Genomic DNA, 13,692 nt, shown 5'->3' with positions numbered 1-13,692 from the left:
TGGATTCTCACTTCCTTCTTATTTCACTTTCTTAAAAATATCCTTTGAAGTCACTGGGTACCTTCCTTCAAGCTCTGCTTGACTAATACTATTAAGAAACATGATACTGCCAATGTCAGAGTCCTCTCTCGGATTAAATTACAGCAACAATGGTGGGCAGGGGCCTGTGATCTGTAATAAGGCCAGGTTTTCACTAGACTATGAAGAAAAAGGAAAAAAAAAAAAAACATTTCATTACTAACATCAAAGAAAAAATTGTCTTTACTTTCTCCTCATCTTTAATATTTTAAAGTTTCCAAATGTTGCACTTTGAATTGAAGAGTCCAGTCATTACTGTGAGGAGGAGACGAGCGGTAGAGGAAAACGTTTGAATTTATCTCGCTATGTTTGGGGATCTCACTATATTTGCAGAAGTCTTTCTATGAGCAAAGCATATTGCTAGGGGACTGAAACTCTAAAAGACATGTTTGATTACTATGCCCATTTGAGAGATGAGGAAACTGAGGCTTAAAGACAGACTGACTTAAATCTAATAAAGATATTGTGATGTATTAATAACTAGGCCATAGCTAGTCATAGCTGGTAGATCTGTGGTTGTTAAACAGATATCCCAGAGTGTCCTTTCTTGATCACCCTGCTATATTTTCTTTTGTAAAAACTTATTTTATTGAAGTATAGTTGATTTTCAGTGTTGTGTTAGTATCCAGTTACAGCAAAGTGCCTCAGTTTTATATACATATATATATACACACAGGGAGAAGGCAGTGGCACCCCACTCCAGTACTCTTGCCTGGAAAACCCCATGGACGGAGGAGCCTGGTAGGCTGCAGTCCATGGGGTTGCTAAGAGTCGGACACGACTAAGCATCTTCACTTTCACTTTTCACTTTTCTGCATTGGAGAAGGAAATGGCAACCCACTCCAGTGTTCTTGCCTGGAGAATCCCAGGGACGGGGGAGCCTGGTGGGCTGCCGTCTATGGGGTCGCACAGAGTCGGACACGACTGAAGCGACTTAGCAGCAGCAGTAGCATATATACACAGACACATATGTTAATATATTCTTTTTTCATTCTCCTCCATTATGGTTTATCCCAGGATATTAGTTCCTGTGCCATACAGTAGCACCTTCTTGTTTAATCATTCTATACTTAATAGTCTGCATTTGTGTGCTCAGTCAGTAAGTCATGTCTGACTCTTTACAATCCTATGGACTGTGGCCCTCCAGGCTCTTCTGTCCATAGGATTTCCCAGGCAAGAATACTGGAGTGGGTTGCCATTTCCTTCTCCAGAGGATCTTCCTGACCCAGGGGTTGAACCCGTGGCTCCTGCCAGATTTCCTGCGTTGCAGGCAGATTCTTAACCACTGAGCCACCTGGGAAGCCGTGCTCATCCCAAACTCCCTCATCCATCCCTCCCTCATCACCCCTTCCCCTTGGCAACCACCATCTGTTCTCAATGTTTGTGAGTCTGTTTCTGTTTCATAGATATTTGTGCCATATTTTCGATTCCACATGTAAGTGATATCTGTGGTATGTGTCTTTCCACTCTGCTGTATTTTCTGTCTTCGCCTTTGATTCATTATCTAGCATAAATTCTTCAAATAGTTGTCTCACTTGCCCTCTGGCACATACTGCGCCGACATTTGTTGATATGATCATCTGAAAATTCCCATCTAAACTTTATTCATCCTTTAAGGATGGATAGGTTAGGGTTGCAAACATCTGTGAGTAACAGAAAACCCGGCCAGCACTGGCATGCTTGACCACGTAGCCAGTGGTCAAAGGGTCGGAGGCAGGAGCCCACTGCCTGTGTTTAAAGTCCAGCTTTTTCCACTGACTGAATCATTTGGGTGAATTGTTCAACCCTTCCATGCCTCAACCTCCTCATCTAAACACTGGGATGACAAAGGTAGTTACTTTTTAAAGCTCCTATGAGGATTAACTATGAGTTCAAGTTTAATTATGAATTAAACTGCTCAGAACATCTTAAAAAAGAAAAGTCGCCATTCTGTTTCTCTCCTGGAGGTGACCAGCCCAGATGGGGCAGCCCCATCACCATACTATCCAGGGCTTATGTTTCTCCTGTCTTACTGGTCTTACTGCTCATCCTCAGTCTCGCAAAACATGAGTGCTTCCTTCTGCCCTCCAGGTAGGGAGGAAGAGAAATGGCAAGGGGCAAGATGCCTTCTTCTTGGGGCATTCTGACTTTTACATGGGAAGAGAAGGTCCCCAAAAGGACTGTCTCCAACAGCTTGTCAGCAAAAATTACGTCCTACAGCCATGCCTTGCTCCCACGGTGCTGGGGAGTTCAGTGGCATGTTTCCCTACCTCTCCCATGGAGGAAGGCAGGGGAATGGTGGCTGGGAATGGTTGTTGGGTGAATTGATCTCAGTTGTTGCTGTTTTTCAGTCACGCAGTCCTGTTCAGCTCTTTGCAACCCTGGGGACTGCAGTGCGCCAGGCTCCCCTGTCCTCCACTGTCTCCTGGACTTTGCTTGAATTCACGTCCACTAAATCGGTGATGCTATCTAACCATCTCATCTTCTACTGCCCCCTTCTCCTTTTATCTTCAATCTTTCCTAGCATCAGGGTCTTTTCCAATGAGTTGGCTCTTCCCATCAGGTGGCCAAAATACTGGAGCTTCAGCTTCAGCATCAGTCCCTCCACTCAATATTCAGGGTTGATTTCCTTTAGGATTGACTATTTTGATCTCCTTGCTGTCCAAAGGACTCTCAAGAGTTATTCCCAGCAAGCTCCTTCACCACAGCAAGGCTGTGATCCATGAAGGAGGAGCTATCCCTGGGGATACCCAGAAGACCCAGCTCACCTCCCACCTGCTTGTCCTCTCTCATTACCAACTTATCAAATGTGATTTACTATTCTGCTGGACCTAATTTATGGTTCTCTCTGCCTGTAAACATACATCTTCATGTTGGTTTTTTCTCATCCTTCAGTTTGCAGTGAGTGCCTTCTCCTGGGGAAGGAATTCTCTAGTGAATGAATCCAGGTCTCACCTCTTATCCTTTTTTTTTTTGTACTCTGTGTATTTCCTTCATGATGCTTAATTCAAAGGGCAGGGTACGAGAGATGATTTCTTTTTTAAATATTCTTAACAAGCAGAGTTTTCTCCCTTCCGGTGGTACCCAATTATGTCCTCTGTTATGAGGGTAGGATGCAGTCCCCTTGGGAGGGAGGAGGTTGTACTTGAGAGTCCAAGTCAAAGAGAACGGAAGGCAGAGAGCCACCCTCTTCCTGCCACAGTGAAACACTGGAAGAAAAAAGTGCATGAGAGCAGAACCAAGAGGCTGGACCTCATGGCAGAGTTGCCCAACAACAGTGGGTCAATGGCCCAGTTTCAGAGGATGGTCTAAGAAGATGGCATGCCTCTTGTTGAAATCCCAAATCCAACACACCCCTAATCCCCCCAGGTCAGCCAGCATCACTCAGTAGCTGCCCAGGAAAGTAGCTGGATTGTGTTCAATGAATGAATGATTTTGAGTGACATACTGTGACACGATGTGAGTATCCCTTATTTCGGTAAGATCTGAGACCCGGACCTCACTGCTGTGACGTGATGTCTTACTCCATCAAAAGAAATGACTTCTCCAGGCTGGATACCGCCTCCTTCCCCTCTGTATCTTCTCTAGGGCGCCCTGCCAAGGGACTCCATGGCATTTGTTAATTGATTAAACAGAGGCTAAAGATAAACATGACAGAATTAGGATGAAACAAAGGACAATAAGTCCCAAGGTTTCTAGTATATTTCTTCCAAATGGGCCGTGCAGCTCCACAGAGAAGAGAGATGCTTGTAGGTGGTGATTGCAGATACTCTGTGCTGCCTTCTGTGTTTCTGTGCTCCTTTAATATAGAAGAATAGCCATGAGAGTAATAAGATTCCCAGAGGACATCCAAGATAAGAACATCCGTATTTAACCTTAAGAAACAGGGCTTTGTGCTGAGATAATGGCTTGTGTCATACGCGTCCGTACCAGGGAATCTAATTCGGTCTCTTGAAATCTTGATTAAATTTCTGGGTTTCATTCTGTCTCCCTAACCATAGGTTTACCTGGAATTTTTTTTTTTTTTTTAGCCATTTGCTTGGTAGAAACTGAGGTCTTTTATCCCTGCCTAATACGCTCATTTTTTCCAAATTATGTAGACATTCAAGCAGCTTCCAGAATCAGCTCTCATGCTCTCCTTGTCATCTGTTCTGTTCAAATAGCTCCATCAGGCCCCCAGGCCCCCCTCCACCCCTGGCTGGCATGTGGCCTCCAGCACAGGAACCTCTGTGATGTTCAGTTTACAGAAGTAAAAGGACTCACAGTACCTTCCCTAACTGACTTACAGGTGTATCAGGAGGATGAAAGGAGATGTATGTAAAACCCTTTGTACAGCGTAAAGTGGTACACAGATGAAATGATTATATCTTATAAATAGTATCATGAGCCTGTCTTTATCCCCCTGTTACAGGAAAAAATACTGAAGGCAGAAAGACCCATAAATTCATCACCACTTTGGGTTAAAATTAGTGTATTGAACCCACCCATGCACCTTTGCCTCCTCCTGAAAGCCCAAATAATGATAATCACGTGGTGACAACATGCAGAATCTAAATTGGACTTCTGTTGTATTCTCACCATCAGTTTATTTTTTAGCAGTTTAATGGGCACATTTTAGCGTCTTCCGTTTTGTATGGAATTAGATCCTCCCCTTCAAACGCTGTAATTAGCATCACTTAAAATAAGACTTGAGAATAAAATATGGAAATCTTTTTTAAAAGGGAGAAGGTTGGGGGAAAGAAGTAAATCACAAGGACGATAAATGGGAGGGGTGCAAGGGCAACAAAATTTTGAAAATGGAAAAGCGGAAGGAAGAATGACAATCTACCCAGTAGAACAATAACAAACACTACGACTGCATTTAAGAAATTCGAGAAGGACCTGAAGTCCCCAAGGATTTAGGAAGCAGGGGTCTAGGTGGGCTGCAAGCAGATGGATTGGTTAAAAGTTTGCTCAACTATAGTAACAACCCTCTCAATCAAACTATCCTTTGTCTGTTCACCCAGGTGATAACCTCTCGTCGGTTCTGGAGGAAGACTGGAGGGTCAGGCTCAGGCAAGGTGGTGACAGGAGGTGACACTGCCTGAGGGCATCCAGCACCACTGAGGTTGGGAGTCCCAGGCTGAAAATGGAGTTTAAGGAACGGTGTAAATTATGAATTTTGAAACACCGAAACCATTTTTCCCCACTCAGCTCCTAGGACACTTGATGACCAGGCTTTTACCCTCCAGAGGGGATACTCTTCTCTGAACAATCTGACCAGCCCAGGAGACACGCCCTAGAATCTGACATTGAAATTGTCCAGTGAAACCAACCAGGGGCTCACTGAACTTGACAAGCCTCACCCACCAGCTTAGAACTTCCCCTCAGCATCCTAATACCCCATTGTTTCTCTTTTATCTGTTTAGAGCTCTACTGAGGTATAGCTTAACGATCATAAGATAAAACCCCAGTTTTCAAAATGAGTAGAAAACACCAGCAAATAGGGGAAAACCTCGACTAAGAAACCCATTAATAATAATGAGAAAAATAACCCAGGTATGGGACAGAGACATGAAATCTACCAAAAAAAAAAAAAAAAATCTATCATGACTTCCACGGTAATCTGGTGGTTAAGACTCCATGCTCTCAAGGCAAGAGGTACAGGTTTGATCTCTGATCGGGAACGATCCCACATGCTTTGGTCTGATGTGGCTGAGAAAAAAAAAAAAATTCTATGAATAACATCCCTGGGACAATGAGATAGCACTTCTTTTATGTAAGAACAGGATGCTGTAGAGAAAGAATATCTGGAGAATAAAAATGAACTCTGAGAAATAAAAAATATAATAGCATAAATGAAAGATTCAGTAGAAAGGATGAAAAATAAAACTGATGATTTTATTCATTAAAGTAAAACAAATTTCATTTCCATTAAAGTAAAACAAAAAGACAAGGAGATGAGAGATAGGGGAAAAGATGGGAAAATCAGAAGATTAGGCCAGGAATAGTTATTTTCCAGAAAATGAAGCTCTAAAGGAAAAGAAAAACAGTAGGAAAGAAATAATCAGGAAATAAACCAAGAAAATTTCCCAGGAAAGAAGTTCCTCCAGATTGAAAGTATTCTTTGAGTGTACAGCATAATCGAGGAAAATTGATCCAAACCACAGCATATTACTGTGAAATTTCAGAACAATGGGATCAAGAAAATACCCCCACAAGCTTCCAGACAGGAAGAAATGGCTTCAGAAAAGGGACCACTGAAGCAGAATGACTTCAGCTTCTCAGTAGCGCTCAGGAGGCTGGAAAGCAACAGAGCAGAGCTGTCAACATTCCAAAAGCGAATTATTTCCTATTTGGAATTGCATTCTCTGCCATACTGCAGTAAACTATGAGGTCGAAAGAAAAACATACTTGAGTATGCAAAGCTTCAGAAAAAATTAACTCCTTCTGAGGAAACTGCCAACAGATAAGCAAACCAATAATTTAAAAAGCATAGAATCGAGGAACAAGATAAGCAACAGACAAAGACAGACTTCTCAGGATTTAAGCATCAGGAGATCATAAGAGAATATCTGTGTAGAAGATCCAGAGAAGGATGCGCAAAGTCAAGAGTCCAAGAGGAATGTCTGCAAGAAGATGAAATTAATAAAATACTGCTGTTGTTCTGTCGCCAGCTCATGTCCAACACTTTGCTACCCCATGGACTGCAGCACACCAGGCTTTTCTGTGCTTCACCATCTTTAAACATACTGGGAGGAGATTTACATATTTGTAGGTAGAGTTTGGAATGAATTGGTAATATAAATTAGATAAATAGAAAATTAAGCCAGCAAAAAAACAAGTCTTATTAGTTGAGGTTGATACAAAGATAAATTAGAATTTCCCCAATGCAAAAGACTCAGGAGATTTGGGTTCAGTCCCTGGGTTGGGAAGACTGCCTGGAGGAAAGCATGGCAACCCACTCCAGTGTTTTTGCCTGGAGAATCCCATGGACAGAGGAGCCTGGTAGGCTACAGTCCTCAGGTCGAAAATGGTCAGAAACGACTGAAGCAGCTGAGTACTCATGCACAAAGACAAGTTAGATAAATTTAACTTAATCAGATTAGATAGCTTTAGAGTTTCTTAAACTCAGATAATCAAAGTTACCTCAAGTTTAAGGAACTAAAATTCATAGTTGTACTTTTAAGAAAATGAACATAATTTTAAAAAGCAAGTTGCCAAAAAGAGAGATCAAGTTAGTGTTATATTTTTATCCTTTTTAATTTTACATTTCCAATTGCCCAATTTAAATTTTCTTCCTTAACTACCTTGGCATATGTCTAAAATATGCTTTTTTTTAACCCCCTTGAAATTTCCTCTTATGTTTACTACTACGTGTATAAATATTAAATGTAGTTCGTTTATGCACATTTTCTTCTTTGTGCCTTAGAACTGAATTGCAGATGTCCTATGAAGGGGTACATGTATGATTACAGAAAATTATTCTATTGAAAATAACAGTCGTTTTTATAATGATGTAAATCGGAGAAAGCAAAAGAGACTGAGGTTGGAAAAACAGATGTATTCACTAAAAAACTACTGTGAGCACATGGTGAACTAGATTTTAGCAAGATTCAAATAATGCAATCAGTGGGAATTTGACTGGTCCATGGAGTTGTCAAAGGCATGAGGGATGTAAATGTAATAGCTGGAAATTTGTTGTGGACACGAGGCTATTAAGCTTGTCTACTGCTGCATTCACTAGGGTAGTAAAAACTATTATTAAATAACTGATTTTATAGCAACTGTTAAAAATTATTTGGCTGAAGTATAAATTAAAGTTCATGACGGATGCAAATGTATGCCTTAAAATGTATAATACTAATTTAGGTTCCTTTCCCATTTTAAAATAACCACCCAGACAGAAAGAACAGTGAGTACCAAAATAAGAGTAAATTAATAAGGCTGCCAGGAAGGTTTCACAAAAGTCTGAAATACTCAATGTGACTTTTATTTTCAAACACAGAATCCCACAGTTATAGGAGATCTCGTGTCCCTGGCTGAGTGCACACAATCAGCAATGGAGTGACACGTGTGAAATTCTGAGAAACTGTTATGGGCACAAATGATGGGTCTGGTTCCCCAGGGGCTCCTGTATCACAGGCAGATGTGCAGAGGGTGGGGTACCTCCCGCACATCTGGAGAGGCAAAATCATAACTGATTAGCCCACAGGCGTCGGTTCATCTTTTTAGCCTTTGTTTCTACCTACATCATCCCTTCCCTAGCAGTCCCTGAAATAAAACGTCAATTTATGAAAGACAGAATTCCGGAGCAAAAGAAAGGGCTTGTTGAGCGTCACAGGCAATGCATCAGGGAAAATTTTTAGGAATGAGATTCCCAGGTCCTCCCTGTAATTACAGCCCCTGAGGCTGAAGGTGGGGGTGGGGCATTTCCCAAAGCTCCTGATGTGGTTGAACTTGGGGGCTAAGCTGAGTTGAGAGCAGCAGTTTACTCCTGTGTCACCCAACTCTGATATCTAGCAAAGGATAAACACATAATATATGTTTGAGGATGGGTCAATTTTAAGCAATACTTTAAAAGATATGTACAATTTGAAAAGAAAACATTCTCAGGCATATAAAATATGTTGGAAGCTGCTCTGGGATCTAAAATCTGTGTTTTAAAAATTAATCTGTCTTCGGGACTTCCCTGACAGTCCAGTGGTTAAGACTTAATGCTTCCAATACAGTGGGTGCGGGTTTCATCCCTCGTCGGGGAGCTAGGATCCCACAGGTTGCATGGCCAAAAGAAAAAAAAATTAATCTGTCTGATCATCACTTGGAGAGGTCTGTAAAAAGATAAATTACTGAAGTCTCCTTCTTAACTACCGAGTCTAAATTTCTCAGAATAGAGCCTGGGACTTTGTATCATTTAAAATGTTAAAGACACATCCTTAAGACTTAGGAATTTTAATTTTGCTCACTAAGCATCCTTGCAATACTTCCTCAGGTCACATGGTCTCCTGTCATTGATCACCTGGATCCTGTCCTTTGGACCAAAACAAGTTTACCTGGTTCTTACTGCAAGTATAGCAACTGCTTTGGGTTGAGGGTCCTGGTTATCTCCCTGGTTCTGGACTCTGTTGGTCACCAGACAACCAAGAATCAGTGAACTCTTCTGGCAACTTGAAAACATTTTTGGCTCATGTTGATCTAGCTGTTAACCAAAAATAACTTTTTTTCCACTTAAAGTGCAGCTAAGCCATAGTTCCCTCATCTTGAGTTTGTAAACTTGAATGTGAACCTAATATAGAAGCCATTTAACTTTGGTTTCATTAGATTTAGATCCAGCTTGAGGGGATTCATTTTAGATTCTATCACTCAGTATATTCATCACTGTCTGTTCCAGCTCATGTCATACTTGAATTTGACAAACGTGTCATTCTGGCCTGATTGAAGTTACTAATAAACACATCAGATGAAAGACAGCCTTTGGCAAATATTTCAAAGACCTCCCTCTGTATAAACATGGGTCATCACTCCCTTCAATCTAATTTTCACCTGGCCATACACCCAACAGGTATTCAGCTGTTCAGCCCAGATTTTTCCACCTTGTTAGTAGAAACACTATAAAACACTTTTATGAAAGCCATCTTCTTGAAATTAGATCTTGAAATCTACTTTGTTTCATAGCCTCACATTTCTGTATCTGTGACATGTATTTCACTTTATATGCTCAAAATATTTTATACCAAATATTTTATTTGTTGACAGATCATTGCCCATTTTTCAACTTAACTCTTTTCTCTTACTTTCTCTTCATAGGAGAACTTTACCAGTGTGAACTTTCTTATGATTCTTTTTTCTAAGCTTCCATCAATATACACTGTCTCTTCTCACAGCAAGACGCTAGCAGGTCCAAAGGTTATGGTGTCTGGCAGAAATTCGCCAAGGAACCACATTTCAATTGCTTCAGCACATTTCAATTAGGAAACCTTTGAAGTGAGAAAGGAAAAGAAATAGAGTGAGAGTCAGGTGAAGTGGAAAGAAAAACAGCACAGAAGGAGGGGATAAGAAACATCTCTGGACAATGGAAAAAGCAAAACAGAAGCTACCAAGAGTTCTCAGAAACAACTTGATTCTACCTTTGATCATAAAATGCACACAAGAGTATTCCAAAGCATCAGCTTCGAGTAGAAAATTTCCAATCCCCTAGATTATGAAATGGGACCAATCTGAGATACTGTTTCAGAAGATGTATCCTAATAGTGGAGACAAAATTTATATTGGTCTATTTGTAGACAAAAAAAAAAAAAAAAAAAAAAAATCTGTGTTAAGCAAAAGGGGAGTTTAAAGGCTAAAAGAACTTGTAGTCCAGAGGCTGGCCTCGCCTGGGGCCTGGCTGAATCCTGACGGAATGTCAGCAGATCTTGTTTCTCTGTTCTGCTCCACTTCTTCCTGCTATTCCCTTCTCAGGCAAGAAGTCTACAGGATCACCCATCGGAAGCCTAAGTCCAGAATGAAAAAGACACGTTTCCTCTCTTTAACTCTGCCCACATGTAGCAGGCTGAGTAATGGTCACTCGAAGATGAAAGGTCCTCAACCCCTCGGACCAGTATGTGTCATCTTATAAGGTCTTTGAAGATATGAGTAAGTTAAGAACCTGGACGTGGGAGATTATCCTAGACGATCTAGGTGGACCTCAAATGCAATAGCAAGTGTCCTTACAAGAGGAAGCAGAGGAAGACAGCACACACAGAGAAGAAGAGGCCGTGTGACCACGGCAGGGGTTGGGTGGGGGAGGTGGGAGCTGATGCAGCCAGGAGTCCAGGAATGCTGGTAGCCACTCGAGGGACTGCGGCCCTGCTGACACTTGGATTGTGGCTCAGGGAAATAGGTCTCAGACTCCAGCCTCATGGACTGAGAGAGAGCACGTGTCTGTTTTCAACCACCAGGTTTATGTTCATTGGTTACAGTGGGCGCAGGAAGCTAATATGTCAGATAAAGCAGTTTACTCTGGTTAGCCTACCCTAAGTCACATGACCAGCTCTGAACCAATCACTGAGCACTGACAAGTCAATCAGGTTGTTCTTCTCATCCTTGGAGCATGGGCAGAGCCTTTCAAGGGCTAATGTACTCCAAGTGCAAGAAGAGGAGGTTTTTCCCAAAGGGAAAGACAACTGGAAAAGGATGAGGGTTGGGAGGGAGGAGGCAAATGACAGCAGATATCTGCTTCCTGTTTGAAAGGAGAAGGCAGAAGTGAGTACGAAGTTAACACACACAATGTTAATGCACATAAGACTTCAAACATCAGTGCCCTGGAACTCGCTCTACGGCTCTGACGACAGCATCTTCCCAGGGACATACTGAGATGCACAGATACCACTCGCTCAGAGCAGCTTTGTTTTTAATCCCAGTCACTTGGACTCAACAGACATGAATTTGAGCAAGCTCCAGGAGATAGTGAAGGACAGGGAAGCCTGGTGAGCTGCAGTTCATGGGGTCACAAAGAGTCAGACACAACTGAGCGACTGAACAATAACAACTGGACTTTCTCCAGCCCTAACCTTTCTCCGTTTAGAAAAGCTGGACATAAAGATCACACGTATTATTCCAAACAGGTATGAATTATGATATAATGTTAGGATAATATTTTATATTTATTTTAAATGTTCTTTCTGATAAAATATTGTATTAACAATGTTTGCCACAGTAAGAGCTTGTGCCAGAGTCTATGACGTGTGTCCACATGACTTTCTACACCACTTCTTGTGTAATAACTGCCCAGCCTTTGCAGACTGTGTCAGGAATGGCTCTGCCTCTTATGAACTCAGGGACCTGGGCTAAGTCAGTTGCACTTTCCTAATGTCAGTTTCTCCACACATAAAAGGAGGATACATCATTTTACAGGATTTGTTTTGAAGATTATCTGAAAAATAGATGTGAAAGCATCTAACAGATGCTAGTAATGTTGTGTTATCAATCTGTAATCAATAAGCACAAGTTAGATTTATTCCTACAATTCGACTTCTTTTTATCCACACGAAAGCCCTTTCAGTGACTCATCTCCACTTCAAAAGGTCAGCCATTAAAAAGAATGAAATAATGCCACTTGCAGCAACATGGATGGACCTGAAGATAGTCATATTGAGTTAAGCAAGTCAGACAGAGAAAGAGAAATCTTGTATGATATCCCTCATATGCAGAATATAAAGAGAAATGAAACGAACTGACTTACAAAACAGACTCACCAACTTAGAGAACCAAGTTACAGTCACAATGGAAAGGGAAAAGATGAAGGGAAGGGATAGTTAGGGAGTTTGGGATGGGCATGCACACACTGCTACATTTAAAATGAATAACTAACAAGGAGTTACTCTAGAGCACAGGGAACTCTACTCAATGTTACATGGCAGCCTGGATGGGAGGGGAGTTTGGGGCAGAATGGATACATGTGTATGTATGGCTGAGTCCCTTCCTTGTTCACCTGAAACTATCACAACAGTGTCAATCAGCTATACTCCAATATAAAATTAAAAATTGTTTTTTTTTTAAAGGTCTACATGTCATTTCCATTTGGCTTGGCCCATGTATTTGTTGGAAAGTCCAACGTCAAGTGCACATTTGGACATTTCACCATATTCTCCCCTCTTTTTTGAAACTTTGTAAAACTGAAAATAAGACCAGTTTCAGAGCTGAACCAGGCAGAAATTTACCTGCTTGTTTATTCCCAAAGAATGACCACACTAGCAAACTGTCTCTGATAGGACTGAGACCATAGCCCTCTCCCCTACCTGAGATGGCTCATTTGCCTTTCTTCTGAAACTGTCAGATTTTATTTGGAAGGTTTAAATTAATTGAGTCTATTAGTTTTGCCTTTGCTATTTCATTATTTACTCTCAACACTAGTAGATGAGTCAGGCATAATTTCTCTTTATGTACATTTTCCTGGAGGGAAGAGGAAAGTTGGCTTTGCTTGATCAATGGGGAAGAGAGTCCCCAATTAGGGCACAGATTAGCCCCTGATTCATTGCCCTTGAACTGATGTGTCTGCTGGGAAGCGATGCCACAGCAGCTCTGGGTTTCCGAGGGACATTTTGGAATTGATGGCCAGGCTGGGCAAGTTTGGGGCATTTGTATTACCCCATGATAGCATAGGAAGTTTAGAACTTGTTTGCAGAGCCCTCATAAACATTAGATATTTGACCATTGTTACCTAATGAATATCTACTGATATTCAGGGTATTGTCATTCCAAACATAAACCACAGCAAAAATGACTAGATTTTTCTGAGCTTCAGGGACTCAGGGAGCCATAGAGATGAAATACAGAGAGATCACCTTCACAGATATAATTGAAATGTTTGCAAAATTTAAATAACAGGAACTTACTATTTAATAGGGAATTTTACCCATCTTGTATTTATAATCTATGCCTTGTGAAGTATCACAAGCTTTCACCTGTGAATACTATACATTCTGGAAATAGATATTCCAAACCTCCAAATTTTGAAAGTAGCAGAATTATGAGCTATTAAAAAAATTTTCCAAGGCATTAAAAAAAATTTTATACTTAATGAATGTCATATTCATAATATGAAAGTTTTGCTTAATATTTTTAAGAAAGAAAGAACTTTTAAAGAGAAACAACAATCATGAATATACATTGCCATTC

The sequence above is a fragment of the Budorcas taxicolor genome, chromosome 22, assembly GCF_023091745.1.
Source record: "Budorcas taxicolor isolate Tak-1 chromosome 22, Takin1.1, whole genome shotgun sequence".
Taxonomy (NCBI): domain Eukaryota; kingdom Metazoa; phylum Chordata; class Mammalia; order Artiodactyla; family Bovidae; genus Budorcas; species Budorcas taxicolor.
This window is presented reverse-complemented; position numbering follows the sequence as displayed.